Source organism: Eucyclogobius newberryi, unplaced genomic scaffold (assembly GCF_026437365.1).
Source record: "Eucyclogobius newberryi isolate DKJ021-1_F unplaced genomic scaffold, fEucNew1.0.hap1 SCAF_246, whole genome shotgun sequence".
NCBI lineage: Eukaryota > Metazoa > Chordata > Actinopteri > Gobiiformes > Gobiidae > Eucyclogobius > Eucyclogobius newberryi.
Window position 1 is genome coordinate 26,772 of NW_027315886.1, and position 26,302 is coordinate 53,073.

Consider the following 26,302-nt stretch of genomic DNA (forward strand, 5'->3'; position numbering starts at 1 on the left):
GTCCCCTAGAATGTCCCACGGTATGGCATTAAACTCATATTGTAGCTCGTTCACCTGCTTGTCTTGGTGGATTGCTTTACTGTGGAACAGCCCAAGCATTTATTTATTTATTGAGTCTATAGCGATATTGGCGTTCTGCTGTTGCCAATTTTAAGTCGACGTAACGTTCACAAATTAATGTTTAATTTCAAAAGAAAAAACAGATAAAATAATAATTACAATGTATTTTTGTTTAGAAAAATGCATTATTGTGTAAATATACATCCATATTTTTATTAGTCAAATTGCTCTTCTATTTCCATTTTTGCTCATTTGTCTGTTCAAAAAAATTATATAAAAAATAAAATAACACAATTTCCGCTGATATTGGGACTAGGCAAATGAGCAGGTGAGAGACCAGGTACAGAATGTGATATTATGGAACAATGTAATAAAGTACTTCCAGATGGCCGAGTGGTTAAAGCAGCAGCACCGTTTTATTACAATTTGGACTTTGATAACATAATGCGGCTGAACAAACCGTCTAACAGAAAAGTGACATCGTGCACCTTTAACACAGCACATTATACTGGGTCTAGTCCTGCTGAACACACCACAACAGTATATTATTGTGTGGTGCAGCTTAGTATCTTAGGGCTTTAGGTGGCTTCCCTCTGTAGTAAAGTGGATAACCGCTCTGTAACTGTCTGTCCACACCTCAGGTCAGTAAAAGAATGCTGTCTGTGGGCGGCAACACACAAAGAGGTGTAACAATGAGCTAACCCTCACATCTGCAGCCAACCACAGTGACTTTTATGAGCAAACAGAAACATGCAGGACAAACAGCACATAGAGTCTGGTTAAGAGGGAGATGTGTTTCCTCTGGACTGGTGCTGGACAAGTGGGAAGAGTCAAAATGATCTTAACTACGGTTACTTTGAAATGAAAAAGTAAAGGCACAAAAGAAATGATTTGGGGTGAATACTATGAAGGCTATACATTTTTTGTAAAGATATAAAATGGCTGAGTTGAGTATTATGTACATGAAAAGTACATTAAAACTCCATTAAAATCCCTTTCAATGTATCTTGATGTAAAAAAAATGTAATTCTTTACACTAATGACTAATATGTTGTTCTATGCACGGTTACCAATAGTGACAAGTAACATAGTCTCTTTACACCAAACTGTATTAAGATAAGATAAGATAAGATATGGCTTTATTTGTCCACACATGGGGACATTTTGGTGCTGCAACGCAAGTAGATACAGAAGAAAGGAACAGATAACGCTCTTAATAGAAAAAAACTCTAATAAACAAAACTCTTATTTACAGAACCTCTCATATTCTTCATAGGGAATAGAGAAAAAAAATAAAATAGAAATAAAAAGAAAAAAAGAAAAAAACTAATCATAGTGGTAAAGAATCATATCATTATTTTATTGCTTATTACATACATGTTACGCAAAAAACTGCAATACAATTCATTCAAGTTTGTGGTTCGAAACGTGACAAATTGTGCTAAAGTTCCATGAATACTTTTGCGCGCCCCTGCACGTCCTGGTGCCGCTTTAGGGTGCATTTTAGCGGGTTGTGTCCCTGCTCTTTACCGGCTTTACTCAACATAAATCCTCTTTTGCAAAAGAACGGCAACTTTTTCCAAGCTTATTTCGTGCATTCTTACTCAGTCGTGCTTTAAAAACTCCACAATAACAAAGCTACGGTGCAGTTTGTGAATGGACAGATGACATCACTGAGCGACTTCATAACATTGTTTGACGTGGCCATTAGCCGGGCTTGAGACTTCCAGCTAAACACATGTCTTTCCTCTGCCATTGTTAGCATGAGGAAAGCATTAGCTCAGCCGGATGTCTTCCATTACACTGTACGATGACGTCAGCGCACATGTCCTAAGTCTGCCCTGGTCGGGAGGTTAACCACTCTGCCACTCCCCCATCGCCAACCTCCTAACACCTGTTTACAGTTCAAAGGTCGCCATTCATCTGTCCCGCGGCCGTATCCAGGGACGACGAGAGCGCTCCACTCGGGCTTCCGCTTGCTATTGTGTCATATCCAAAAGCAGGAAGTGGCGTTCTGCTGTGTGACAGTGTTTTCCATGTGTGAGCCGGCGGGCAGGCGCTTTGTTGTGAGCTTTGACTGAGAAAGGCACAGGAAAAGATTCACTGTCCCGTGTAAAGGTGGTAAACGGTGTCTTTTGTGTCTTTAATGTGTTTTAAAGCCGTTTCCTCTTCAAAAAACATACCTCAAATTGTGTTTTGTTTCATTCGACATGTTTAAAGGCGCATTATGTAACTTCCATGGAGACAAGTGACGACACCAGGACAAGTTACAGGTCAGAGCTGTGGAGAGGCGAGCCTGCTCACAATACGATACACAACCACCTGTAATTGAATGTTTAAGGTCACACTGAACATTACAAGTCAGTAAGTATTTTTGACATTAATAACACATTTGTACATGCATTTTTGCACAACTACAGCAAAACACAGCACATTTTATACTGGTTTATCACCGCAATTCTTAGTTTCACATTTTATAGGCTTAAGAGATCTCCAAATGCATTTCCGAGGACATAAAGGGGTCTACTTTTTTTATTTTTATGCATAAATAAATAGATATTTTGGGAGTTAAATCCATGTCAAATGCCATATTCACAACCTTAAAAAAGATCTTGCTCCGTTGTAACTAACTGAGCTAATAACAGCGCTTGTTTCATGCTAAGGACCAGCAGCTCTACACCAAAACACACAAAGAAGAAGAACACTGATACAGTAGAATTTATAAATGTATATATAGATTTGAAATACCTAAATGATTATGATAAATGATATACCTAAATGTACATGCAGAAAAAATACATCCACACACAAGGCTAAACAAGCGTTAGCATCAAAGCTAAGTAGTGTAGGCAACTTCAGCGCTGAAATGAACAGAAGTCAGAAGTGTTCAGACTTTATAAATACAGTGGAGTACTTATTTAATTACTGCTAAGCTTCCCAATAAAACTCAACTCTAGGTATGTTTTTGATGAGGAAACAACACGTATCCTCCGCCCTTTCCGCTGGGTCCCCATGTGCTCCTGTGCATATCAAACACCGGGCGGAAACAGAGGGACTCATCAAGAACAAGACACGTCACATCACTGATCTTAAAGCAGGGCCCCGTGGATGTGCTGTCGGCCCTGTGGATGTGCTGTCACAGTGATGGATGGAGTTTGTTTTGTTCTAATTACTTGAAGACTTTAAGCACTATAAGCAAAATGTATTTTTTCCATGAACATACTTGGATAAGTCTGCATGAAGATGAGCTGTTAAAGGTGCATTATGGGTCCATCCTCTGGCTCTCTGTGTGGAGTTCCCATATTTCTCCTTGTGTCATGTGGGTTTTATACTGGCTCCGGTTTCCTTCATTAACCAAAACATGCACCGGAGGTAAAATAATGGCTAAGGTCCAGCCCAAGACCAGCTCACGATCAGGATTTATCTTTATTCAATGACTGATTTGCTTGTGATTTGCTTGAAAAACAGGCTTACTGTGAGTGGGCTGGCCTCTTCAAAAAGAGAACCAACAGCCAATCAGAGATAGAGAAGAACCAACAGACAGCCAGAGCAGCCAATCAGTGCTGAGGGAAAGGCCCGGAGCAGAGGGCTGTCAGCTGTCAGCGCCGGGGCAGAAGAGAGAGCACGGAGTAGGGCAGAGACACTGACCCACAGCAGCCACGGCCCCAAAAGTAGTAAGTTAGTATTTTTTATTTGTATAGCACATTTCAAATCCAAAGTGCTTCACAATGGATGAGACAGAGATTAAAAAATTATTCAAAAAGTCCCACGGCCCACCGGGAAATGCCCCGACTCTCCCGATTAGCCATGTGACGTCATAAAGCCGTGTGATTCATGAAGCATGTGATGTCATAAAGCCGTGTGACGTCATAAAGCCGTGTGACGTCATAAAGCCATGTGATGTCATAAAGCCGTGTGACGTCATAAAGCCATGTGATGTTTAAATCCATGTGACGTCATAAAGCCCCATAACGCTGTCTAACGTCTTAAAGCCGTGTGATGTCATAAAGCCATGTGATGTCATAAAGCCATGTGATGTCATAAAGCTTGCCTCGCGTATATAAGGGCGGGAACGAACACCACTCTTCATACCAATTTTGGACTCAAAGAGAAAACATCAAGTATGAAGAACGGACAAAGATTCACGCAGAACAACATGAGAGCTGCAGTTCAGGTTCCACCAGCAGGCGCCGCCTCTCGCTACCCACAGGAGAACCCACAGTTGATCGGGATGAGACGAGAGCTACAAAAACAGCTCCGCATCAACTCTATGCTATCGTCTAGAGTGAAGCAGTTGGAGGACGACGCCCAGCAGAGACGACAGAATCTGCAGGTGCAAGAGCTGAGCCGACATCTTCAGGCGGTCCAAACAAACTACGAAGATCAGCTCAATGTCAGTCGCATGCTGATGTGGAGAGTGATGGAGCAGCAGAAAGAGGTCCAGCAGAGCAAAGATCATGCACAGGATTTACAGGAGCAGCTGTGGGAGGCCGAAGAGGAAAAGGATGCCATGGTAGAGTTTGGGAATAAACTCTACAACAAGACCAGACGGAACGTTAATGACTTTATAGAAGATCTGTACCAGGAGAACGAACGTCTGTACACCTTCTCCACAGATCAGCAGACCATTGCCCTCCAAAAACAAGCAGAGGTGGAGGAAATGGAAAAGTTCACTCGGTGTCTCCAGGAACAAGTGGTGGCACTCAAAGTGAATCACTTCTTCAGCTGTGCAGCTGTTTGTGAACTGCAGGAGGCCATTGACACTATCGAGAAACAAGAGGTCGCCATGATGAGCATGAGGAAGGAACTGGAGAAGTACAAGGCCTTGAGTAAGCTGCACGAGGTCACTGAGGAGGCCGAGAGCAAGGACGAGGTCAGCGAGGAGGCCGAGAGCAAGGACGAGGTCACAGAGGAGGCCGAGAGCAAGGACGAGGTCACCGAGGAGGCCGAGAGCAAGGACGAGGTCACCGAGGAGGCCGAGAGCAAGGACAAGGTCACCGAGAGCAAGGACGAGGTCACCGAGGAGGCCGAGAGCAAGGACGAGGTCACCGAGGAGGCCGAGAGCAAGGACCAGGTCACTGTCCAGAATGAGCTCCAGAAGGATCAGTCAGTGGAGGAGCTCTAAGCCACGATGGACAAGAATAATTAGTTGTTACTAACCCTTAGTTGTAATAGTTGTATAAGTTGTATTATTTGTTTTAGTCTGCATTAGTTGTACAAATTACAAGGCCTCAATCATTCTTAATAAACTCTTTGTTCAATATGAATTATGTCTTTGTTCATGCTTTATTAAGTGTAGTTAAACCACACTCTTTACTGATTGTCATGTGCATCCTTCAGTTATTTAGTCATTTATTCAACAGGGACATTTCGATCATACGTTGATACAAAACAGTTTGCAGCCGGTGCGATGCACAAAGTCAGAGCTAATGTTCAGCTCCTGTCCCTGTTTTTTTTTACACTTTTTTTGGTAATCGAAGTCTACAAGTGGCACTGAATGTAAATAGTGATCAAATGTACAAAAAGACTGACCTATAGTTAATTTTATGCACATTTTGTTGACTGTTTTTTTTCTATAGAGGATTCTTTTGGACCAGATCTGCCGACGCTGGATATCTGCTGGTTCCTGGTTCTTTGGTCCACCTCCTCACCTAATAGCGCTGCAACGGTTCCAATGGACGTTGAGGTTTAAAGGGGCGGTAGTACAACTTTTGTTGAGTGCTCTCAAGGGAAGTTTTGTTTTGGACTGAACCAATTTGTTTTTTTATCTGAGATCTCAGGTATTTTGGCCAAACGTTGTTGAATGTATAAAATTGAATGTTGTTTAAAGATATAATTTGAACCACAAATACAAATCCTACTTCAACGTTGCAATCTTGTTGTTGTGTGCTTCCTTTGGGGTGGAATCTGTTGTTTAACTTATTTATATTTATATGACCAAACTCCTCATTGAACCTAGATTTAGACAACCCTAACCATTGATTGTTATAGCCATTACTAGCAGTACTACCACTGTAGGGTTACATTTGCATGTAAAACAATTTAAAGTACTTTCATCTTTTATTTAATATGAAGAGCACAAATGCTGAAATCCTATAAACCAGAGATCATGATCTTTCAATACTGTTTAATTCAATATAATAATGTTTCTTAGATACAAAATAAATACGGTTTACTTACCCGGAGATCGTCACGTTATCCCGGCGGACAAGATTTTTATAAGAGATCTTCTACTGAGAGTGTTTTTCAAACTTCCTATAAGTGATCTGTTCTTTTCTTCTGTATCTACCGTCGTTGCAACAATGAAATTTCCCCATGTGGGACAATAAAGGAATATCTTATCTTATTTGACACAAGGAGATCTCATGGAATATATAAAATGACAGCCTACAAAATAAACTACACACGTATATCCATTGCCCCGATGCTAACAACTCCAGAGGGCGGGGCCCTTGGGGCCCTTGGATACTTCCACATTGACACAGCTTTTGTTGCAAACAACTTTAAAAAGACTGAATTGTGGAGTAGAGATTGACGCCCGCCAACCTAGAGATCACTTTTGGCGCAAAATCAAACCGGGCATTTCCGAGTACAACCAAACGCAGCAGCCAATCAGATGCCTGCTTTTATCGAAATTAGATCACGGACACCGCTCGGCCAATGAGAAGCGAGAAGACTGCGAAGTGGGCATGTCTGTCAAAACGAAACTTAAGCAATGAAAATGCCCCAAATACAGTGATCCCTCATCTATTGCGGGGGTTACGTTCCAAGAAGAACCCGCGGGAGTCGAAATCCGCAAAGTTGAAACCTTTATTTTTTTACAGTTATTATACAATGAAATACTCCATAAAACATTGACGCTCATGCGTGCCGCTCTCACCGGCCTCGCAAACTTCAATTTGGCAAGTGGTTTTACGTACGTGTACATATTAATCCATAACGTTATTGACACACAGGTAGAGAAGAAGCAGAGAGACTGTTGTATGGCCAAATTACTAGTTAAATCTTGATTTCTTTCATGGAATTTCAATACAAGGGCACGGCGGGACCCCTCCTAATTCAAACCCTGGGCCCGCCGGTGATTTAAGGGCTTACGGGCCCCGGGCCCCCGTCTGTTTCGCTGCCTCTAAAATGTCGCGCTCAAGACATCATCATTCATATTTTTTTTATTCAAAGAATACATTGTGGTGACAACTCAGGATGTGAATCACAGAAGAAAACATATCTTAGAAGGATATAATATCTCAAGGTTACAGCAGCGTGGAATGTAATAAACAATGAAATAAACAACAATCAAATCATTCATATTAAAGGAGACATGTTTTTACTGAATCAAGGCCTGTACTCCGGGTTTTATTTACGTTTTACGCATTTATCCTTCGCATCATGTTAGCCACTAGTAAAACTGAAAATAAGACATAAAACAGACCACAAGATTCAAAAAGTCCCGCGGCCCACCGAGAAATGCCCCGACGCTCCCGATTAGCCAACATGCTACTGGTTCAAAGCAGTTGGGCTCTTTGTAACTATAGCAACAGAAAGCACGACGTCATAAAGCCGTGTGACGTCATAAAGCCATGTGATGTCATAAAGCCGTGTGACGTCATGAAGCCATGTGATGTTTAAAGCCATGTGACGTCATAAAGCCCCATAACGCTGTCTAACGTCTTAAAGCCGTGTGATGTCATAAAGCCATGTGATGTCATAAGGCCGTGTGATGTCATAAAGCTTGCCTCGCGTATATAAGGGCGGGAACGAACACCACTCTTCATACCAATTTTGGACTCAAAGAGAAAACATCAAGTATGAAGAACGGACAAAGATTCACGCAGAACAACATGAGAGCTGCAGTTCAGGTTCCACCAGCAGGCGCCGCCTCTCGCTACCCACAGGAGAACCCACAGTTGATCGGGATGAGACGAGAGCTACAAAAACAGCTCCGCATCAACTCTATGCTATCGTCTAGAGTGAAGCAGTTGGAGGACGACGCCCAGCAGAGACGACATCTCGAACTCACAATATTGGAACTGCAGAAAGAGCTGGACTCCAAGGACAAACTGAGCCAAGAGCTTCAGGAGGCTCAAAGAACCAACGTCGAGCTGCTCCACATCAATGGGAAACAGACGTGGAGAATGAGGGAGCTGGTCCAGCAGAAGGACGCCCTGGAAACTAAAGTAGAGGAGCTACAGAAGCAGCTGGACGAGCACCGTGAGAATCTGCAGGTGCCAGAGCTGAGCCGACATCTTCAGGCGGTCCAAACAAACTACGAAGATCAGCTCAGTGTCAGTCGCATGCTGATGTGGAGAGTGATGGAGCAGCAGGAAGAGGTCCAGCAGAGCAAAGATCATGCACAGGATCTACAGGAGCAGCTGTGGGAGGCCGAAGAGGAAAAGGATGCCATGGTAGAGTTTGGGAATAAACTCTACAACAAGACCAGACGGAACGTTAATGAATTTATAGAAGATCTGTACCAGGAGAACGAACGTCTGTACACCTTCTCCACAGATCAGCAGACCATTGCCCTCCAAAAACAAGCAGAGGTGGAGGAAATGGAAAAGTTCACTCGGTGTCTCCAGGAACAAGTGGTGGCACTCAAAGTGAATCACTTCTTCAGCTGTGCAGATGTTTGTGAACTGCAGGAGGCCATTGACACTATCGAGAAACAAGAGGTCGCCATGATGAGCATGAGGAAGGAACTGGAGAAGTACAAGGCCTTGAGTAAGCTGCACGAGGTCACTGAGGAGGCCGAGAGCAAGGACGAGGTCAGCGAGGAGGCCGAGAGCAAGGACGAGGTCACAGAGGAGGCCGAGAGCAAGGACGAGGTCACCGAGGAGGCCGAGAGCAAGGACGAGGTCACCAAGGAGGCCGAGAGCAAGGACTTCATCACAGTCCAGAATGAGCTCCAGAAGGATCAGTCAGTGGAGGAGCTCTAAGCCACGATGGACAAGAAGAATTAGTTGTATGAATTAGTTGTTACTAACCCTTAGTTGTAATAGTTGTATAAGTTGTATTATTTGTTTTAGTCTGCATTAGTTGTATAAATTACAAGGCCTCAATCATTCTTATCTTATTCTTAATAAACTCTTTGTTCAATATGAATTATGTCTTTGTTCACGCTTTATTAAGTGTAGTTAAACCACACTCTTTGCTGATTGTCATGTGCATCCTTCAGTTATTTAGTCATTTATTCAACAGGGACATTTCGATCATACGTTGATACAAAACAGTTTGCAGCCGGTGCGATGCACAAAGTCACAGCTAATGTTCAGCTCCTGTCCCTGTTTTTTTTACACTTTTTACAGACATAAAAGACATTAAAACACATTTACATTTTTATAAATAAATCAGTGGTAAATATGTGCCCCGCCGCCGCAATTGTCGGACCATGTCGGCCTCGGTGAAACTGAGAAAAACAGCATTTTACTTTTTTTCCCCCAAATTTGTGATTTTCATTTTTTTGCAGAATGTGCTAGTTGAAGTTATGAATAAGCCCCTGTGTGCTTCAGATAACACTATTGGTGGTCTTAAACGTATACATTAAGCTGTTAAAAATGTGGAGTTTTCGGGTCTTTTTCATGCTCTCCTGGGGGGCGTCACCTTTTTCTAGTCAACGTATTGTTTACATTTTCCACCAATCAGCTGTGATCCGCATGGCAGCTGCGTGCTCTGTGTTTTCCTCTCATTACTCCAGACCGTCTGCAGAGCACAGTCTTCAGAGCTTACATTTCCTGGACTACATTGCAACGGAACTGTTTACTCAGGTACACTTTTACTTTACTACTAAATTATTGCTTTAAGGCGGTCTCGTGATCACTTTAGAATCTTACTTGTCTGCTCCGGTGGAGCTAATGCTAAGCTAACATGTTGCTTCAGTGCACTCTGCAATACGGGCTTAATGTGACTACTTGCTGTTATCACCATGTTATCGGGTTATTTTTCGGCGTGGGTTGGCCCGTGGGTTGTGTGGGTCGTGCTTTGTGTGTGTTTTATGGTGGACTAAACCGGCTGTTAGCCCCACAGCCCGGAGCTAAACGCAGCTATTCGGAGCTAAGTTGTAAGCTAAACTTTGCTATGTTATCGGGTTATTTTTCGGCGTGGGTTGGCCCGTGGGTTGTGTGGGTCGTGCTTTGTGTGTGTTTTATGGTGCTAAACCGGCTGTTAGCCCCACAGCCCGGAGCTAAACGCAGCTATTCGGAGCTAAGTTGTAAGCTAAACTTTGCTATGTTATCGGGTTATTTTTCGGCGTGGGAAGAGAAAAAAACTACAACTCCCGATACCACTTCTGGTCACGTGGCTTACGTACGTTGCACGTCACGCACGCACTGCGTCACTCGAACCAATCACGCGCTTGCCTGGCCATTATCAGCTTCCTGTGTGTCTCTCTGTGCACGGTGTTGGGAGAGACAACAGGACGGCTGAACCAGGTAAGCTTTGCGACTAAAACACCCGCTTTTAATCACTTTAATGTGCGCCGGTTTTAAACTTGAGTGTATGTTTATGTTTTGGTGTGCTGTTCTGCAAGTGTTTTGCTTTTACGAGCCGTGTTATCTCAAGTGAGCTAACTAGCATCGCTAGCCGAGGGCAGATGTCCCAATATCTCCACGTTTTTCATCTAAAATACACCGTTAACGTCACAATGTGAACTGTTATCTGTGAAGCGTGTTATTCCCATATTACTGTTAACCCTAATCCTTTTATCCCCCTTTTCAGAATTGGCAAAGTCTGCTAAGGAGCGTGGTAAGTGTAAAACATTATTTTGGTGATTTTCATGTTTTAATGATTAGAGTATAATTAACCATAAGCAACATCTGTTTTTCAGGTGAGCCTGCAGTTTGTACATCAAGCTTCAGATCACTGTGGAAACAGCTTCTCCCACACATCAGAAGCTGCAGGCCACGCACAGATCTCTACAACAGAATCTAATGTGCTGTCTTTGGACCCTCACCGCCAGCAAGCAAAGACATCAGGATGCATTACAGCTTTGACTTTGCACAGCAGGTACTAATAATAGTGCAAATGCAGAATAGCAATTATAGAGACATATACGTCTTAATCAAATGTCATATGTATTAATCTAATCTCCTTTCTCTCTCTGTCTACTACAGATACACTTTCCGTCCAATCCTCTGCAGACGGGGCCAAGCTTCACTACACAATGGACATCCACTTCCTCATTGCTGGCCACACCAAATTCTCCCCTGATTGCGGCTTTGGACTTATCAAGCAAGCATACATGAAGACCAGGGTTGACATTTTGGAAGCCATCGCTGAGGTTAGTTTATTATACAGTTATTTGACTGCTGTAATGTGTAAACATTAGCCTGGCTTTTTTTACATTGTCGCCCTTGTCATCAGGTAGTGGAAAACAGCTCTCCTGAGTCTCACCTCAATATCCCACAGCTTGTTGGAACGGCGGATGGCAAAGTGTTTGTCAAGAACTTGGACTGGCAGAAGCATCTGAGTCCCTTCTTCAGACGGCTTCCAAAGATCAAGAGTTATCAGCACTTCAGGTATTTATATTGAAACTCTCACATTGTGTTAAAAAAATAAATAGTTAATGAGTGTTTTATGTGAAATAGTTAGCCATTTCTTAAATGTCCTGTTATTTGTTTACAGCTTTGATGCCAAGAGCCGAGAGTCACAGCACAGAAGAGTGCACAGACGAAGAAGAGGATGAGGATGTGATCTCTGATGTAATTGGACTCTGGTGGTGTACATATCATATCTCATATCTCATATCTCATATATTCAAAGCCATGGACCCGTTGCAGTTCGTATACCTGGCCCTGGCATCTGTTTATAAGAGTTCTTCTATTAAGAGTGTTTTTTAAACTTCCTATAAGTTACTGTCCTTTCCCCCTGTATCTACTGCGTTGTAACATTAAAGGCTATCTTATCTTATCTTTTGTTGTTTGTGTTGAATCATTCATTGCACCATTGTTGGTGCACTGAATCACCTGTGAATTATGTTTATCGACAAATACAATGAACCCTATTCTGATTTTGATTCTTTGATTCTATTCAAGGCCTTTTGTAATCCAAGTATTTCCATTTTAATATAGTAACTTCTAATTCTGATTCAAGTCCAGTTACCATCAATAACAACACTCCTCTTGAGTCTTCAGTGACAGCTGTAGGGGGAGGTGGTGTCAGTTTGACAGGGGGGAGGGCTTATCTCAATGAGATGCAAATGAGCCCCCCTGTGACTCTGGGCTCACTCCGGTGAGAAACTTTGGAAGCCGTTTTCTCAGTGAAAGGTTTTGAGAGTTGTATACATTCAAATGACCACAACTTGACCACATCTGTGAATAACTCAAAATGTCTCCGGGTAGACATGTAACTGGATCAGCCACGGTCAGTCACATATACACATCTACACAGCTCATTCTTCCTCACTCTACACTTTCACTCTGCACTTTCACTCTACACTTTCACTCTGCACTTTCACTCTACACTTTCACTCTGCACTTTCACTCTACACTTTCACTCTGCATTTTCACTCTGCACTTTCACTCTACACTTTCACTCTGCATTTTCACTCTGCACTTTCACTCTGCATTTTCACTCTGCATTTTCACTCTGCACTTTCACTCTGCATTTTCACTCTGCATTTTCACTCTGCACTTTCAATAACTGAAGACTTTGACGACGACGCTATCTGAACGGGCCATTAAAAACTAACTAGATTATAAATTAGATACAAAACTACTTAAATTAAGAGTTTTGTATTGAATATGTCAAGAAAATAAACAAAGAGTTGGTTGGTTAGAATGCTAAACTCATGTCATCAGGAGGTGGGAGTGAGAAGTTCTGGAGAAGGAGACATACTATTATGTTATAAAACGTTAATAATATGAGACCTTAAACATTACTGTCATTGAGATCAAAGTTTCTAACAATCCATCATAAAATGTTGCACTCAAGACATCATCATTCATCATTTTTCATTCAATGAATACATGAGTTATGATGACAACTCAGGATGTGAATCACAGAAGAAGACATATTTTAGAAGGATATAATATCAACAGCAGCGTGGAATGTAAGAGTAGTTAAAGGCAATAGCCATAAAAATAGTGCAGAATAAATTCAAATTGTCTTCATTACAAAGCAACTGTCTGTTAGCGTCACGTTGGGAACAAACCAAACTGTAAATGAGATGTTAAAACGGAACATTTGACATACATTATTTTATGAAACAGAAGATAAATAACAATGTAACTCAATAGGTAGAGTGAAGTGTATTTTAGAGGTATATAACCCAAAGTGAAGTCATCTGACAGGCCAGAACATTAAAGTGTCCATAGTCAAAGTACAGGAGCCTCACGGGGTCAAAGGTTAAGCCGGAGTTGAGTAGATAAGAAAACAGAGTCATCACAGGGTCAAAACCACAACATGAAAGGTTTCCAAGAATGAGCCGCAGAAGCTAAAACACCATCAGTGAGGAGTTGAGTTACAAATACAGGTGCCTTGGAGGATCAAAACTCAAAATGTCCATAGATTTGATAGAATTATAAACTGTACATTAGAAAGACCAACGCTGCGCCCGAATGACCTTTTTGGCAACAATTTCTCAAATGTATCACTCAGAATATCACCTGCTGTGCTATGTCATATTTGTGATGTTATTGCGTTAAAGATAATGAAGCCCCGAGTCAACGCTAACGGAGTCATGCTTTTGTCATGAATGGTGCTTGTTTCTGGACTTAAAACTGTGCCTCAGCAGTGCAGATTTTTTACCGGTGGAAAATTCAAACTGAGTGATTTTTGAGGCTCACAGAAGATGACCTCACAAACAGAACACACCTGTATTACGCTAAATACAACTCCAGGCTTGTTTTTTTGAAGGAACAACAACATAACGGTTAAAGTTCTCTATCTCCATGCTACCAGGGCAAGTTACAGGTCAGCTCTGTGGAGAGGCGAGCCCGCACAGGAAGAATTTTGAGCAATAAACACTCCCATAGTGAAATAAATGCCATTGTGTGCGGAATATTGCACGTAAACAGCAATGTCACATCTTCAGAGCGACAGGCAGACGTACCCACCCCCAGAAAAGTTACATAGTGCACCTTTAACTACATATACGTCCATACTTGTGTGTATTATGCTCTGCTCTGGTGACATGTCCACACTTCCTCCTTGAGTCGGGCCACATGTTGTGCTTGGCGTTCCCTGTATCCTCCACTCGCAGAGCAAACACTCTCAGGCTGCACTGTCCTCAGGTTCACAGATCACAGATGAGTCAACTTTATTGGAAAATGTTACCAGTGTTTTCCTTGAGCTGTCAGGAAATACTGCGAGAAGAACATGACTTTACAACTTGATAGTCACATTATCAACGTTGAATCACCTAAAGCGGCGAATCTTGATCAAACCAAACATTGAGTAACATTTTCCTTATTGAAATGCATAAATCTCAATACTGGATGAAATGATCCAATAGCATGCTAGGCTAATGCTGAATGCTTCTTTTTCAAGTACAGTGATCCCTTGCTATATCGTTGTTCGTGTTCTGCATTCTGATTGGCTAAACAGTCTCTCCGCGTCTTCTCTACCTGTGTGTCAATAACGTTATGGATTAATATGTACACGTACGTAAAACCGCTTGCCAAATTGAAGTTTGCGAGGCCGGTGAGAGCGGCATGCGTGAGCTGCGGGACACGCCGGTGAGAGAGCGGTGAGAGTACAGTACAAACGTTTATACAGTACTTTTATTTGTCAAACAAATGCTTGAGCTTGTAAAAAGGTTTTGTTCCTTGCTTTCAATGTTTTATGGAGTATTTCATTGTATAATAACTAAGAAAGGTTTCTACTTCGCGGATTTCGACTCCCGCGGGTTCTTCTTGGAACGTAACCCCCGCGATAAACGAGGGATCACTGTATTCCCATGTTTCTTCAAGTTTAGCCGATATTGTTTGTAATTCAACTGCTTCAAAATCTCAGCTGCCAACAGTGACATTCAGGATTTTGTATTGAATTTAATTTATAAGTTGTAACATGAGATAATCACCCTGCTTTTTGTAATTGTATAAAGCGAAGAGTTCCTGCTTTACAGGAAATGGCTGGTTCATGGTTTTTCTGAAATGAAAGCTCGGGGCTGTTGTGATATAGAACATCTGCTGCGTTATGTCCTTCCTCAGGTGTAACAGTGAGTCTGCGGGGGGCGCTAAATAATGTGTATCCTCTCATTTGTTCTTGCTGTATCCTATAATTGGAAACATTGGCATATTAAATCATATTTTTAATGTTGAAAACCGTAGTACCCAATGCAGAAGTGCTTATACAACGCAATTTATCCTGTTTATAGATATTTCAGAGCGGATAATATTCCATTCCATTTGTAGCTGTGGTCGTAAAGTCTTTGATACATGTCGCTGTGGCAACTCCCGAACCCGGTGGTGGGCGGCAGAAATAAGGGTCAGGCTGAAGAAGGAGTCATATCAGCCCTTGTTGTCTTGTGGGTCTCCTGAGGCTGCTGTCAGGTTTCACGAGCATTCTGCAGCTCGGGCAGTCGCAGAGACCAAAAGAAACACTTCAGAGAGGACTTCAGAGGTCATTTGGCTTTGCTCAGGGCTGCCCGGTCCCTGCATGACCGGAGCAGGAGCTGTGGTCACATAAGTTAGACCTGTTCCCAGCAGTAGCATGCGGTCAGGGCAAGCAAGGCAAGCAGGGATTGACCAATAAATGTGTGCAGATTGTACGTGACCGTACAGGAGAAGGAGAAGGACATAAAAACTAACTTTAGAGACTACTTTGTTTGTGGCTAAGGCTCTGTTCTCTTTTCTAACATCAGACATGAGTCAGAGAGACAGTTTGTGGAATGATTTAAACAGTGAGACGAGTAAGTCCACTATCACTCACAGCAGTTTAGCTCAGTAAGATACGCATTTGCCTTTCACACGTGACACATGGGGTGTGAAACCAGCTTTAATGTGTCTTTTTTCTTCTTTTTCACTTACGCGTGCACATTTTATATATGAATTATTGATGAACACCTCAGGTCTGCTTACACACCCATAAAAGTCACCGCACACTGGATCCCAGTGCATGTTGGATTTCTCCAGGGCTGCTCTTTGTCACCGGGTCTGTTCATTATTTTTATGGACAGAATTTCTAGGCGCAGTCAGGGGCCGGAGGGGGTCCGGTTTAGGGACCAGATGAAAAAAGTGTCTTGTGGAACGTGAGATTCTAAATGAATTTCCTCTGCAGGGTGGCTGAGGGCTGCTTTAGAAATAGGGTGAGGAGCTCAGTCACACGGGAGGAGCTCGGAGTTGAGGCGCTGCTCCAACATATCCCTCAGTAGCATGAAATGGGGATGAGAAAGGATAGGGCATTCAGCAAATTGTCAGAAAAGTGACAGCTAGCACTATCCACTCCGCCACCGAGTAGCACGGATGCTTTTCTTAATTTTGTTCAATTGCACAAAAATCCCCAAATTGAATTGTTCAATAATAAATCTTAATATATTTAGTACACATTGTATTTTTCTGATCAAAAACTATCAAACTAAATTGACGACATGGTATCAACACCATGCAACATATAAAAAAATATGTTTAATAAATGTTGAATATGTTGATATAACAGTGTAATGTGTATGTAAATACTGTACTATATTAGATTAATATAATATAATAGGGCTTTTGTAAAAATTGCTTTTCTAAAAGTAAATTACAAGCTAATACTAACTTATTTTTGTGCCATGCTGACAGGCACGTGCTCCTGGTGAGTCTGAAACCTGTTCTCTTCTTACAGAGTCTTGGTGGAGTCAGAGACAGTGGAGTCCAGACGCTGTGAAGACCCCTGGACAAAGCACTGCCCTGTCCATTCACACCAGGGAGAACACTCGGGCTCTGTGCTCCGGACTGGACCGCCACGGGGCCATTTTAGTCTGTAGACTTCAGCTCTAGCTCCAGACTCATGTATCCTGCAGAACAATACAGTACCAGAGGGATGACTGCATACAGAGCACATTATCGAGTCCAAACAACATGTCCAGTGTGGGCAGAACGTCACATGCCTGAAACCTCCACATGAACACACTTATGTATCTACGCTCACATTTGACTAACACACTGTGATGGTGCTGAACGTGACGTGTCCAACTACTAAATACACTGCTTTTTCTTGTCAAACTGTATTTTACAAAGTTAAAACATGAACTACATCTGAAAAGGATTGAAGGACATTGAAGATGAGAGCTCTGTCTCCTTGTCTCCATGGAGATGATGATGGAGATGATGGAGATTCCACAGTTCGACATGTTATCAAGATGTTATAGCACTGATGATTCCTCTTGTCTGGTTAGATTTTCGCATCAATTCCTAATAAATATAAAAGACATGTATGTTATGTGTCTAGTTTTGTAAGGTTTTTTTTTAGTTTCAAGCTTGTATTTGAGCAAATTGAGTGTAAGCAACAATAGGCTACAGCTATCATTTTAAGTGAGTAAAACGATGTAATAACTCTATTTCATAGGGACAGGCAGTAAGGGCTATTCTGTCATCTCTTTCTGTTTACAGTGTGTTCGCTTCTCCACAGATCTGACCTGTAACTTGGCTTGTTTTGGCGCAATATGATGAGACAAGAGAGAACGCAGACGCAGAAACAAGCAGACAATAATGAAAAATAATTTCTCACAAAACGCTGACTTGATCTTGTGATAAAGAACCATATTCCCACTGATGATAGCGAAACAAAGCTAGTGCAAGTTAGCAACAGCAGTTTCCTGTTTATCGACCTACAGCAGCATACAGCATAATATGATATTTCCAGGTCATAATGCATCTAATATTATACAAACCCAATACATTACATAAAGAGAGGGTGAGGAGGCTTTGCAGAGAAACGGGAACATGTTCCCTGTTATCACGTGTTTAGAACTCTGGGTCTTCACAAAAATAACCGGTGATGGTAATCTTGTATATTCCCGAAGTGAGCCACCGCCGAAGCTAGCTGACGGCCTTGGCAAATTAGCATAGCCGAAAACAAGCAAGAAAAACACAGCTACCACTAATCTGTAACCCTTATTTCTTGTGGCTCGCTGGTCTCTGAGGCAGTGGGTATCGCGGGTTACAGTTCAATGTATGATTTTCTGTTATTTTCCTATGCTAAAATAGACCAACACGGCAGCCGTCTCTTTATTCTCTCAATCGACTTCCTGTGCGTCAACAAAAAGGGTTGTACTGAAACAATATACAGAACAAATGTTCCCAAAATAAAATGAGTGCAACACACTATAATCAAATATAAATTCCCCAAATAAATGTAAATCAAACAAATTCATATTAAATAAAATCATATGTTACAAAGCACATTTAGTCATTCCCAGTTTGACCCCAAAAACTGGGAATGACTAAATGTGCTTTTGTGAATCGCTGAGACTCTAATGATGAAAAAGTAAAATTCAGGTACAATTTAGATGTTATTTATGAAGAAAGCATGTGATTAAGTTAAAGGTGACACATCCAACGTGAACCAGGGCCAGTTCAAATGTGGCTTTACACCTTTAATAGTTTTTAGCAGTATATGAGAATCAATGGGATTCTTCTCTATTTTGGTGATGACATTATTAAGAATATATTCAAATGTTTTCTACTATTTTGTACTACTTCTACTACAGCCAATATCACCAGAATAGCAGATCGCCTTGACTCACCGCAGCAGCAGAACCATCGCCGCCTCAGCCTCACTTCAACCAGTGTCTACACCACAAGATATTTTCCTCAAACCAAGGACCAGTCCACCGAATCCTATCCTCAATCCTCCAAATCCAATTACAGAAACAGCAGCATTTTGTCTGTGTTCTCTCTTCAAAGTGGAGAGTCATAAGAGCAGGAATTCAAATGTCAGTTTCTCTACCTTCTGCCTCAAGTCACATCGTCTGTTCATCCAATTAGAGCGAACGAGGACAAGAGCGTAAAGAGGCTCGGCAGCGAGATGTGAGAGACGTGCAAAATGAGACCTATTTGAAAATTGAAGGAGCATAGTTTACTTTCTTGTTTCATAGTCTGATTGAGGTCATTCAAAAGTTGTATTTATTGTTGCTTCACACGGTTTTGAAACTGAAATTGAACACCTCGGCTCTACAGCATGAACACAAATGGAAAAGACGTCAAAGTAATTTCACACTGTTTTCTGAACTAGGGTTGTCAAAAGTATCAAAAATCTAATTATAATTGAAGTTAAAGCTAGTATTGAGACTAGATAGTCATTTGAATATGAAATAAAAGGTTTAGAATCATCTTGAGCTTCATCAGAAATAGTATAAAACCTCACGGGAAAAAAGACAGAACTTTTTTTTGTGTTGAAACTATAGTACATCAAAAATGGCATTTTTATGATCATTGTCATATTAAAATTGGTATTGAGTATCAAGTATATTCCTTAGTATTTAAATCAAGTTTGAAATGTTAGTATTGTGAGGAAGTGTTTACATTTTCTGACATTCATGTGAAATTTATCAGTTCATATTGCAAATAGTTTCTTTCTAAAATGTTCTAGTTCCATCCGAGGCCTCAAACCTCAGACTTCTGCTCGCACACACTGACTTCCTGTTCGATAAGCTCCGCCCCTTCATGGCGACGTGTGACTGTAACAAGCAACACACTGTCATTTACATGCTTTTATCTTTGTAAAGTGGCTACGTGTCACTCTGACTCTTCATTTTTCAAATAATCACAACTGAGTACAGGGATGTGGGCGGGGATAGGGGGTAGGTGTGAACAGGATGATACAAAATTAACTCAAACATGCAGGAATGAAACAAAATACAACTTTGAGTGAACTAATGATGAAGAAACACTATTGTAACAAGGATGAAAAGGCATTAAAGTTGATTTTGCATAATATAGAACAGGATTAATCTGTGAAAAGACTTTAAACCTGTCTTTTTGTAGTTGAGTATGTGCTTTAGTCGTGTCGCTCCTGTGCACACCCAGACTCCACACGGGACTACATTCTGCCCCCCAGACTGCCCGGCTCAAAGGACACTTTATAAGGAGTTACTCAGTCAAGCTCAGCCCACATACTGGACATTCCACCAGAGCCACACACCATGGAAACGCATCACAAACACTTCACTCAGGAGAACCCACTTTCAATGTCTTATTTCAACCTACAGGCTCACTTAAAGGAGACACATCACAATCGACTTCAAACCATGTTGTTTCCCTTCTCATTTACATTCTACAAGTTGTATCTTTATTCTCCTGCATTCAAGGTAGAAGTAATGTTACCATTCCATAAAACAATCATTATTTGCAGCTTTACTTGGTGCTCCATGTTTTTCTCTGCACTCTGTAATAGGATTCAGCAGTTTTCAAACAGAAATCAGCAGATGCATTTCTTTTAGTTGTTCGTTTTGGATTAATATTGCGATTTAAAATGTCCGAAGTTTAAAATAATATTGGCTGAGTGTCATAGATTAAACGAATATAGAAGACAAAAGCATAATGTTTGTCTTAAAGGGCCCATTACATGCTTTACTTTACATGCTTTAGAGGTTTAAGCGTGTTTTTACGTTACCTTGTGTTTTTGTTTCATTTGTATTATTTCTGAGTTATCTTGTATTTTTTCAATCAACGGCAAAAAAATATTACAAACATTAACATAACAATACAGTCACAAAACAAGCAAAAATGAATATGAATATGAATATACCCCACCCTCCACCTCACACTCACGCACAAAAACTCACACAAAAACTCAAAAACGGACTAAATAACATTGATACATCTGAAGAGAAACTAACAAAAAGGAAAATAAACCTGAAATGTATGTATTTGAATGTGTTTTAGTAGGACATATTATTTACTTTCCAAAATCATTATTATAACGTGTTTCTTTCGTTTTATTATTTTTCTTTTCTTTTCTAACCTGTCTCCAGATCGATATCTACATCACAATATCATCTGGAGAGTCTCGCGTGAGAATTCAGGTTAAAAGGCGTCAGCGTCAATAATCCAACTTTATGGGAGTTTCAAAGATTGTGGATTATTCTTGCGCACGGGGAAGTACAAATAATCATGCACAGAGGAAACACATAACCTTTTATTGGATTTACAACGCTCCAAATTGACAAGAAAAGTGGAGTTCTGCAACACGGAATTAGCTGTTTTTGCCAGAGTTGACGAAGTGTTGATGTGGGCGGAGCTTCTGCCTCAAACAGAGCTGGATATGATCTGGTTATGATCTGCAGATGATCAAACAGCGTGCATTCCTCCACACTTAGCTGTTCAGACTGAGGTAACGAGGAGTCAAACCCGGGTCGCTCTAATCCACTTACTGCAACTTTATTATCCCAGATTTGTGCTGCGCATTTGAGATGTGAACCAACAATCTGGAGTTAAGTATTGTTCCTTTCACGAGTAATCCTGAGTTATGTAGTGGGTTTCTCTCTCTCACTCTCTCTCAATATGTCCCATAATGCAACTTAGGGCTGTAAAATTAACCACAATCAAATCTAAGCAGACATTTTAAGGCGATTTTCAGTGTGATCTCTCAAAATATAACCTGCAGCAGAAAGTTCAGCAGAAAAGTTGCATAGTGTAACTTTAAAGCTTTAAAAGTGTGTCTAGTGCATCTATATTACCACTACTACTGAATAAGACATTCAAAACTGCCAAATAAGTTTCTTTTGTATCTAATATTTCAACTAAATGAAGCACATTTAAAACTCTCTCTTTTCTTTTTCAGATTTAAGTGCAATTTTGGGACATTTTTAGACTTTAAATACCCAAAAAGATTAAAAACATAAACATTACATCATTAAAAACGTGTAATAAATGTTATGTGAGTAAATGACAGAAAGTTTCAAATTTATATTTTTACATTTAAGAGTTCTTCCTGTTTCCCCCACGGTCTTGCCTCAATGGTCGTAATTAGCAAATTGCAAAGGCAAAAATCCTTATAAAAAGTCATTAAAATATGAATCACAAATCTAATTGCAACACTTGAATGCATTTTTTGGTGCCTGATACAAAAGTCTACGCTAGGAGCTAACGTTTGTAGTCTGATTCAAACTGCTTTACCATATTTATCCTGACGACGTTTAATCCAGGCTAAATAAATGCTAATGTTACATTTAAGTAGCACAGCAGAATGATCTGAGCACTTCTGGATCACCACCTGATGACATCATGAGGTGAGGTCGAGCGTTTTGAGCTCTGGAGGAAATAAACAAGTGTAAAACTATGATCAGTGTTTACCTCAGGTTCTATTTCGCTAAACTGAGTCATGAACAGAAACACACTTTAAAGGACAAAACCACAATATCCTGCAGCACCTTTGACTTAAAATAAATAAATAAATAAAAAATAAATAAATAAATAAATAAATAAATAAATAAAATAAATAAAATAAATAAAATAAATAAAATAAATAAAATAAATAAAATAAATAATAGTGGTCTGGGGTGGTCAGGAAAGTTTGAATAAATACCTCCTGATCTCATTTAAGTGTAACATCTTCATAAGATCACAATTATACTCGTTTTTTTCTTCATCATAAACTGCAGTAGTGATGGAAAATAACTTCATGATAGAAGCAGGTGCATTGATTTCTTGTGAACATCTCCACAATAAGCAAGTGCATTTGGATTCACATTTTGAGTTTTTAGTGTTTGCCCTGCGACGAGTTGGCCACTGTCCAGGGTGTCCACCTAAGGCCCAAAGTCACTGGGATAGGCTCCAGTCACCCGTGACCCCGAAAGGGAACAAGTGGTAGAAAATGGATGGATGGATTTTTATGACGTTTTTTAATCAGATGTGTTAAAAAAAAACACATATATACATAACCTTAACCAGTGCACCAGAAGTGTCTCGTCTTAATTTACCAAGACCCTGAATCCATCCCAGACCCCAGACCCCAGAACCAGACCTCAGACCTCATACCTCAGACCTCAGATCCCAGAACCCAGACCGGTCCTGCTCCTGATCCAGTGACAAACAGGACACCAATTCTTCTCTCTAATTACTCTCCATCTGGTGCTTCCCTGGAAAACGTTCCTATGTAGGAGGAAACAGCTGCTTAACATCCTCTTATCGCACTCCTCTCCCCAAACCTCTGACAGTGTTAGTGCTTTGTCTGCGTGGGCCGTCTCCAACATCCGAGGACGTGAGGCCCGTTTAGTTTGAGTTTGAGCGGAGTTCAGGTTTAGTTTGAGGAAGCTGAGGGTCTTTAGGCACTGAAATTAATTTGGATTGGTTCAGTCTAAATCACCACACTCTCTCTACTCCCTCTCCACACCCTCTCCACGCCCCAAACGCCATAAAAGGGCCATGCAAAGTGGCACAAAGTGGCACAGACACAGAGAGAGGGGCAGACTTTATGACAAATACATAATAAATCCCTCTTCAATTCACTTTTAAAACAACATAATCTGTGCTTTAGTCGTCTACACTTAAAACGACATAGGCAGAAGTATATTTTGCAGATATTGTTTTGGTCGTGCTTCAGACTCTTATGTTTGAGTGAGATGTGCCTGATCACACGTGCAGAGGTCTGAGTGGACAAAGGGCAGTGAGAACTCAAACCTTTGGATCAGGACCTCACATATTTCAAAGAATAATGTATTAAAGTTTCTTAGTAAAAGGTTTTTTATGTTCACACTACATGTACATTTGAACCCATTTGAATCACATTTACATTTGTATTAATAATCCTATTGAGCAAATGAATAATCATGATTTAACACATCAGAATGACAGAGAAAGTTCATCCTCAAACAACTCCAGAACATAAAAGGACAGTTTGCTGTTTTCATCATCTCACAAGTTACTCCAAAACTCTGGGAACGCTTCCAGCAGCCGGCCGCGGGGAGCCCTGGCCTTACAGAGGAAATACCAGCTCGAGGCTCCCAGGGGCCGGCGCAGTGGTGAGTCTGGGGCCCGCGCGGCTTCCCGGAGAGAGCGAGATGCCAAACTGCCAGAGCCAATCCCGTGTAACCTTTGGCGCTCGGCACGTCTCTGCTGGGCTGATAAGAGCTGAGCAGGACGCGGCGTTTGCTCTGATGGCACCGGCAACACTAAAAGTTCAAACATTTCCACAGCTCGACAAGTCGTGCTGGTGTTTGACAGCTCCAAATGTTCGACTTTTCAATTCAATCTGTAGAACATTTAACATACTTTGCCATCAGAACGTTCAGATTTACAAGAGTGGAGGCGATTTTGAATTCCCAGGGTAGAAATGTGAGTTAGTTTGCTTTTCTATTGCAAACGATGGAAAGTACGCTACTAAACTAACACTATTTTCTAGCATTAAAATTGTATTTGAGCTTTACAGAAATGTATATTGTGTTAAACAGGCTTCTAATCTGACAATGTTCAAATCTAAGCTAAAAACTGTTCTGTTTAGCTGTGCATATGACTGAAAGGATTTTCTTTGCACTCTTCTCTTTTGACTTAAATTGTTTTTAATTAGTTAATTTTATTGTATCTGTTATTTCTTTGTGATTTGAATGCATTTTTCCTGCTGTGTGAAGCACTTTGAATTGCCTTGTGTATGAAATGTGCTCTACAAATAAACTTGCCTTGCCTTGCCTTAAAGTATGTAATACATCTGTAGATAAAATGAAAAAATCTCAATATTTTCTGTGATTATTTGTCCAATAAAACCAAAAATGAGTTTATCATTTTCCTTTCAAATACATAAATGCAGTAAAATCCCGTGTTAGATGTGTTTAACGCAGCTCTGGTGTCACTCACTCGTGTCTGAGAACTTTTACTTTGCCAAAGCAACTTTGTTTGTGATATTCTGAGGTTCATTATTTTGACATCAGAGTAAGTTCCAGTTCACTTTGGCTCCAATAATGATTTGATTTGTAAACTTTCAAGGTGGTCTATTGTCTATTGTCAGGGAGTTTGTTTTCTTAAAGCTGGTTTAGGAAAAGTGATCTAAGATGTGAATGAAGGATTTCACCTTCTCTCCTCTTTAAGGACACATAATGCACATAATGCACCATGTTATATAGTTGTTTCCTCGTCAAAAACAGCTAGAATTGTATTTAGCTTCACTCATGTTCCTTCATTAATGCTGTTTAAGAGCTTGTCTTCTCTGAGCTTCACAAATCACTCAAAAGAACACAGAAATGTAGGAGTAGATTGTGAAATGTGGTTTCCAAGGTGATCAAAAGCAGGTTTAAAAGCCAATTAAAGTCCCCAATGAAAAGGAAAGCAGGAGTTTATTCAAGGTTGATTTATTTGTCAAAACAACAGAAAAAAATGTGTTCTTCAAGTGGTGCTTAAAGAAGGTGAGAACAATGCTAAATACTTCTTAAAAACGTATTGATATAAGGGCCGCTTAAGGCAAAGGTCCTTCATGTGCACGCTCCACGAGTCTGTGTTTCGTGTTTCGGCAGCTCGTTTCCCATGCATTAGTAAAAGTGGAACAAGTATCATTACAAAAGCAAACACATGTATTATGTTAGAAAAGAGATCGATGATGATATTCAGACCATGTTATGTGTGATGATATTAGTCCTGGTTTTGTCATGTGTCTTATTTACACCTGCTTTAGTCCTGTTTTAGTCCTGGGGTTTTGCCCCTGCTTTAGTCCTTTTTTAGTCCTGCTTTAGTCCTTTTTTAGTCCTGCTTTAGTCCTGCTTTAGTCCTTTTTTAGTCCTGCTTTAGTCCTTTTTTAGTCCTGCTTTAGTCCTGCTTTAGTCCTGCTTTAGTCCTGTTTTAGTCCTGGTTTAGTCTTGGCTTTAGTCCTGTTTTAGTCCTGGTTTAGTCTTGGTTTTAGTCCTGGTTAAGTCCTGTCTTGCTTTTCAATCCAACAGAAATGTGTCTAAAATTTAAATGTATAATTTGAGGTTAAAGTCTCAAATGTAAAAAGAGCGAAAGATCACAACTTAAACAAAATTAGAAAATATATATATATATATTTTTTTTTTTTTTTTTTAATTACATTGTTCCTATAAACGAAAGCACTTCTATGTTCCAAACGTTAGGAGCAAACACAGAAGTCCAGCTCCAGCCCTCAGCCGACAGCCGTGCACCCGGAGCGCGCTCATTACCCGTCCCAGCGGAGTGTCCTGGGGGAGCATATGGTGGATGTGAGGCTCCTGTGGAGGCTGGGCCCCGGCTGCCTCTGTCCCACAGAGAGTGTGAGCAAACAGTGGGCACCAACAGAGCCGGCGGTCACCTTCATTAGCACAATTAGCATGTGTGTCATTCATCAGCAGCTGCAGTGAGGAAACAGAGGGACGTTTAGTGTGTTCAGGGTCCTGGATTATTGGAGA

The 26,302-nt window shown here is 40.9% G+C and overlaps 1 protein-coding gene across 1 annotated transcript in view; it reads right to left on the reverse strand.

The window, feature by feature from the left end:
- Nucleotides 1-26,302, reverse strand: part of LOC140372537 (syntaxin-binding protein 6-like) — a gene marked incomplete at its 3' end in the record, with an annotated part of 120,112 nt that overhangs the window by 23,852 nt on the left and 69,958 nt on the right. The window lies entirely within an intron of this gene.